This window comes from Panthera onca, chromosome C2 (genome assembly GCF_046562875.1).
Source record: "Panthera onca isolate mPanOnc1 chromosome C2, mPanOnc1 haplotype 2, whole genome shotgun sequence".
Classification (NCBI taxonomy): domain Eukaryota; kingdom Metazoa; phylum Chordata; class Mammalia; order Carnivora; family Felidae; genus Panthera; species Panthera onca.
Window position 1 is genome coordinate 102,270,440 of NC_138347.1, and position 7,144 is coordinate 102,277,583.

General features: G+C 38.3%; 1 pseudogene; it reads left to right on the forward strand.

Moving 5' to 3' along the window:
- Window positions 1-217: 217 nt before the first annotated feature.
- On the forward strand, window positions 218-957 carry LOC132682725 (vacuolar-sorting protein SNF8 pseudogene; annotated as a pseudogene).
- The last annotated feature ends 6,187 nt before the right edge of the window (window positions 958-7,144 follow it).

Here is a 7,144-nt window from a genome sequence, read left to right on the forward strand (position 1 = left end):
CTCCTTCTTCAAGTCCTTTCTTTTGCAACTGTCGTTTTTCTTTCTTTCTTTCCTTCAAGGGCCTGTATTGTGGCAAGTTTGTAATGTTCTTCTTCAAGTGTAAAGATGTCTTCCGACCTTTATAGTTAAAAAGTAATCATTCAGAACCAGCGGTGGATTGTCGGATGCTGGGACCCCGGGTCCTGGCAGCAGGGTGGCCTACAGGCCCAGGGCAGGGATGCATGGCCTCTGGGTGGGAGCCGGCGCTACAGCCAAGAAGGAGCTTGCCGAGGTCAAGTATAAGGAACGAAGGACTGTCTTGGCTGAGGACCATCTGGCCCAGATGCCAAAGCAGTTGGACGTGTTCAAGACCAACCAGGAGGAATTTGCCGGCAAACACAAGCAGGAGATCCTGGAGAAGCCTGAGTTCCTGGCGCAGTTCCAGGACACGTGTGCACTACTGGGGTGGATCCTCTGACCTCCGGAAAAGGATTTTGTCTGAGATGGTAGGCGGGGGAGATTTCTATTATGAGCTGGGTGTCCAAATTATCGAAGTGTGCCTGGCCCTGAAGCACCGGAAGGAAGGCCTGATGACTCTGGAGGAACTACATCACCGGGTATTAAAAGGAAGGAGCAAGAAGGCACAGGATGTCAGCCAAGAAGACCTCATCAGGGCCATCAAGAGACTGAAGGCACCCGTTTCCGCATCATCCCTGTGGGTGGCGCCTACCTCTTTTGGTCTGTTCCCGCTGAGCCCAATACCGATCACACTGTAGTGCTGCGGCTGGCAGAGAAAAATGGCCACGTGACTGTCAGCGCTCTCAAAGCCAGTCTTCTACGGGAGACGGAGCAAGCACAGCAATGCTGAACACCCTGGCTGGACCCACAGCCCCGGGGAAGCTCACTATTGGCTGCCAGCCCTCTTCACTGACCTTGGCTCCTAGATTACAGCCAGAGGCCAGAGAAGTGCTCCCCTGAGGCTGGGAGTGCGGGAGGGGGTGGGGGCAACAGCAGGCAGGGAGAGGAGGGAGGAGCTTAAAAGCTGAGACTTCCTTGGAAAGGAAAGGAGGAAGTGAAGGGGAGGCTAGGGGAGGGAAGGAAAAAGTAATCATTCAGATAACACTTTGGCTGTTTGAGTATTTTGTCCCCTCACCTCCCCTGCAGATACTTTTCACCAACTGATTTTAGTATTTGCTGGTGATTTTGTCTAAATCAGTTATTACAGAGAAAGGTGTAAAGTGATTTTCTGATTCTCTCCTTTCTGATTTTACTAGCTGGCATTCTCCTACAAAACTTTTTTTATCCTATTAAAGTCATATATATATATATATATATATATATATAAAATATATATATATATATATATATATATATATATATATATAGTTCAACCTATCCTTTGCTTTTGATTTTCAGTATAGTTTCTTTTAATTATTCACTGGGTCATTACTACCATGGTTGATGCTAAAAGTAATTTCAAATCCGCCAATGGAAGCAACTTCTGATAGGGTAACATCTGGTTTTTGTTGTTGTTGTGGTTGTGGTTGTTGTTCTTGTTCTTATTTTTTTGAGGGCATTTGGAGGAATAAATCTATTTATTAAACATAGTATGTGCCAGTTTCTTTGCATGTACATTCAATTCTCATAATAATCACATGGAATAGGTAACATTATAATAGTCATATTACAGATGAAAACAACAACAACTACAACAAAAACAAAAACAAACAAAAACCAAAAAAACAATGCCAGAGAGATAAAGAAACTTAGATAAGGTTATACAGAAATTTGGGCCTGGATCAATCTGGCCTTTTTCCATTTTACCACAAACCCCAGCCAAAGAGCTTATACTGCTTTTACCAAAGCCCTGAAGCTGTTTGTGGAAATCCTGGGTGTCAATATTGATAAGTTCTATGTGAATGAGTCAAGGATTACTCATATGTAGAAACAAAGAAAGAAACAGTTTTCTGTTTCACATCTTGTTACCAGTAACGGTCTTTACAAAACATAGCTGCATCCTGGTAGATGGAGAAATGTGGCTTCTGAAGCATTTCTTTCCTCCCCTCAATGTGACAGCACAATTATATACTAGATCTGTGTCTCATAGTGCTTATGCTTTTTTATCTCTTAAAAATACTTTATTTTCCTCTGAGAGTGGGAGTTGTTTTTTAAAAATTATTTTTAGTGTTTATTTATTTTTGAAAGAGAGACAGAACATGAGTGTGGTGGGGGTTGGGGGGAGTGGGGAGGGTGGGGTGGCAGAGAGAGAGGGAGACACAGAATCTGAAGCAGGTTCCAGGCTCTGAGCTGTCAGCACAGTGCCTGACCCAGGACTCCAACTCACAAACCATGAGATCATGACCTGAGCCAAAGTCAGACGCTTAACCCACTGAGCCACCCAGGCGCCCCAAGAATGGGAGGTTTTATATTTCCTATTTAATTGTCTTTCAGTTCACTAATCTTCTTTTCTGTGCCATGTAACTTCCAATAGACTCATCTATGGAGCTTTTAATTCTGGTTATTGTATCTTTCCATTCTAATTCTGTGGAAGAACTCTACATTTTAATTTGTATTCCCTTATGTCCCTTTATTTTCTTGAAAATATTAATCATATTTATAGTAAGATCATTGTCTATTAACTTCAGTATGTCAATCATCTATATGTCTGTTTCTAGTGTGTATTTGTGTGGTTGTGTATGCGTGTATATGTATTGGCCTTGGCTGTTTATTAATTGGCCTTCCTCTGCATGCTTGATTATTTATAATTAAATGCTGTGCATTTTTACTGGAAAAAAATGTATAGGCTCTGGATGATGTTATTTTCATTTTCCTTTAAGAGTCCATTCTTCCCTTTACTATGGCATGAGCTGTCATTTTAATTAGGTGTGAACTGGTAGAAGGAGAGATGTTCCCCTAGGCTCCTTCCCCAGGCAAATCTTAAAATCCGATTCTAGTCTTCCTAGGTCTATGAGACTGCCAAAAATTCTAATCTGCTTTTCAAAAGCTCTCTGCTCTGCTCCTTTCTTGACTGCAATGTACCATTCCAGCATTTGGCAAATGTCCTGAAAGGGCATTAGCACCTGGTCAGGTTTATTGCTCATCCCATTCTTTTCATCTGAAACTGGCAAGTTTCTAATTTTTGTCTCTCCAGACCCATGAGACTGCCGGAATTCAGGTGACTTCATCTCTTTTTAGTAAGAGTCTCGACCTCAGGTCTTTGCCCATATTCTGTCCCTCTGGGTCCGGAGTAACTGTCCTCCTTGAAAAAGCACAGGTAAAGTATTAGCTTGCTTCGCTTGGTGGTTCTCCCTTCTTTGAGACTCCCCCACCCCCGCAACTTTGATTGGGGTTACCTTAGCAGCTCTCAAATCCTATCAGTTTTTGAACACATCCTGACTTTCTGATTCCAGGTGTTTGATGTATATCTTGTATTTTCCTGTCCTAGTACTGTAATTATTAACACTTATAAGGACCACTGTTTGCTCTCATTGCTTTTAGTCCGTTTCTGTTGGTAGAGCAATGAATTTCATACACATGCAGATATATGTGTGAGTATATATAAATACATGAAAATATATACTGACATAGATAGGCATACATACTCATAATTTCACATGGATACCTGCAATTCCAATCCATTAACACAGAGTTATTCCTTCCTCTTGCATTCCTTGTTTGTGTTTCCCTCCTTTCATGATAAAAACCTTACTTTCAAACATTCTATTTTATTTTTAGGGCTTATGGAACAGTAAACAGTATTTCCTTGGAATGCACTGGTATTTTTACTTTAAAGGCTAGAGGCTTTATGAGCAATATAAGCCATTTAAAGTTTATTTCTCAATGCTTTTAAAATGTATTCATTTTAAAACTCTAATGCCCACTGAGCTCAGCATCAAATCCAGATAAAGGCAATATGGAACAGAGTTTGCGTTTAGAGTCTCTGTAGGAAACTCACTTACAAGAGGATGCAAATATATCTTCAGGGGAGTACCATAAAAGTGAATTTGTGAAGACGATGTTAAAATATGGTTGATAATCCTTCCTGAAAGCGCAAAACCTTTCCACTATAAAAATATAATAGTGTTTGCTCAAATATTTATTCAGAGAATCACAGGGCTACCCTGAGAGGCTGTCAAGTCCGTTTTCTGACCTTTAGGCAAGACCACATTTAATCTACCTTAGATGATGAAAATGTCTTTCCTTGTAAAGGACTTCCTTTTTTGGGTAGCCCACAGTTACACTTAATATTTTTAACTGTGAGGGAATCCATTATATGTAGCTTATACCTTCTATGATGCAGTTTAATCCACTTTATCTTCTTCCATTCTAAGTAATGAAAGAAAAATCATTTGTTATTATCTATTGAATAATATCATTTTATAGTCTTGAAATCTTGTTATCTGACTCAGCCTCATTTCTTTCTTTTATTTCCTTTTTTTTTTTTTTTTTTTTTTTTTTTAGAGTTTGGCCAAGAGTTCCATGGCCTTTTTTGCTTTAGCTTTATCTATTCATAAAACTTATTATTCTGCTATCATCTATTCAAGTTATGCTTAAATTTTGACTATTTCAGAGGCCAGTCTCAGAGCAATGCCATCAAAATGTGGCTGACTGTAACTACTATGTAAGGAGACCATAAACCTCTCATCTGTTATATGTTTTAAAGTTATGGTGCATTTCTGAATCCTTATTTTATTTTATCCCTTAGATATCAAAGATTTTTTTTCTGTTCAGTCATATATAGCTATTTAAGCCAATTCTCATAGAAAGCCCTATTATTTAATGTAGAAGGACCAGGAATTCTAGAATAGTGCTGATAATATGCCTCAACCTGACAATCCTTGAACAACTAAGAATAAGATTGCAATGACAACCACTATTTATTGAGTGCTAACATGTGGTGGCCCCTTAATCACCTAATTAAATTATTGTAAGAATCACCTAATTCAATTATTATAGCAATATTTAATTATTATAGCAATATGGCAATAAATCCTATTACTTCAGTTAAATGCAGGGGACTGAAACATAGTTAAATGAACGACACAAGGAATAGAATTATTACTTGAACATGGATCAGTCTGACTTTGAAATGTGTGCTTTTAGCAATATACACTTCCCTGGGATCTTTTTTTAAATTTTTTAAAAATGTTTATTCATTTTTTGAGAAAGATGGAGTGGGGGGGCAGAGAGAAAAGGGACACAGAATCTGAAGCAGGCTCTAGGCTCTGAGCTGTTAGCACAGAGCCTGATGCAGGGCTTGAACCCACCAACCATGAGATCATGACCTGAGCCAAAGTCAAGACACTTAACTGAGTGAGCCACCCAGGCACCCCATAAACTTCCCCAGAATTTAACTTGGTTTCTAGGACTTCAGAAATTATCTTAGTGATAAGACCTGATGCTACTTAGAACAATCCTAAGGGGACCAGGGGTGACTTGGTTAAGCCCCATTTCAATGTCACAGTAACCTTTGCCCAAGTATGACTTGAAAGCAGTTACACACCTGGTAATTGTAATTTTCAAGCTACCAATTACTAAGCTAGTAACTGACCCCCAAAATGGTTTTATGTAACAGAAGTAATATGGGAAGTTCTATTAGTGCAATACATTAGAATGAAAATGGAGAGGCAATGGAATAACTGAGGACAGAACAACTTTGTTGGAAGGTTAGAGGGATCTAAGAGGGTCAATTTCAGTTTGGGAGAAATAGGGTGTCTTGAGTATCTCAGTCCATGATATCCAGTTTTAGGAGGAAAGTGATTTTAAAATGAAATTATAAATCTGAAGTGTGATATGATCCTAGCCCCCAATTAGACAGTTGCCATTTGGGGCCTGACATAGTACCTAGGTATACAGTGTAACAGATCATAAATAGAAAAAAAAAAAAAGTCATCTGGTTGAGGATCTAGCATCAGTGTAGGCCAAATAAGAGGTAACACTGAGAGAGGCTATAATGGCAGCAGGTGGTAAACTCAATCCAAGTAGTGCCCCAAGCATAAAGCAGACAAATTAGAATAAACACGTCTCCTACCAGTCACCTACTACTATAGTTTTGTGGGTTACTAATTATAATTAAAGACAGAGGTCTGGGGATTGTGATTTCTGAGTAAGAATCTGTGGAGCTTGCATCCATGGATTAAAAAGGAAAAACAGGAGCGTCTGGGTGGCTCAGTCAGTGAAGCATACAGCTTTGGCTCTGGTCATGATCTGGTGGTTCTGGGTTTGAGCCCCTCATAGGGCTCTCTGCCCCTCCACACTCTCTCTCTCTTAAAAGTAAAATAAACATTAAAAAAAAACAACAACCCTGAAAGATATAATTACACTACACTTTCATTATTTCTGTGATCCATTTCTTTTCCCTGAGAGAGAAGAAATATCCTTCTGGTTTTATTTGAGCAATTTTATTTTTTGATCTTTTGTTTTGACAATTTAGCTTAATTCTGTTGGCAAAACACATAGTTTTTTTTTTTTTAAACAGGAAATAAAGTTGATAAAATGAAATCACAAGGCTTTTTCCCCCCCTGAGAATTAAAATCACAAATCTTGTACTTTTAGTACATTGGGGTCATGATGTTATTCTTACATAGTTTAAATAATTTTATTTGAATTCAATGTCATGATTTTAACAATGATAATAATACTGATTTAATACAGTTTACTCCATTCCATGGTTTTTAAAAAAGTTTAATTGATAGTTAATAATAAAAGTTGTAATTTCAATTTGTGTCCTTGTTTTGGTCCTCTTTAAACTTTTATCTTGCTGCATATTCCCCTCTCAGTGTACTACTTCTACTGAAAAGGAATGTATTAATATATATTAATGTATTAATACACAACAGCACCTCCTGAGAAAATAACAGCAACAAATATTCATTGAGAGCTGCAACGTACTCAGTATGGTGCTAATAATGCACAAGTTTTAATTTTCGGTCTTCTTTGCACATTAGACACATTTTAAATTATTTTTATAGTCCATGAGATACACAGCCAGTGAAAAGAATCCAGGATCCAAATCCAGATCTGTCAGCAGCCCGCAGTTAAGGGATTGGTGAAGTAGAGTGAACAATAAATGTGATAAATGGTTTTTTAGACCTAGTGGGAAAGTGTAACCAAAGGTAGGCATTGCTATTTATAAAAACATCTTTATTTGAAATAAATATGCTGT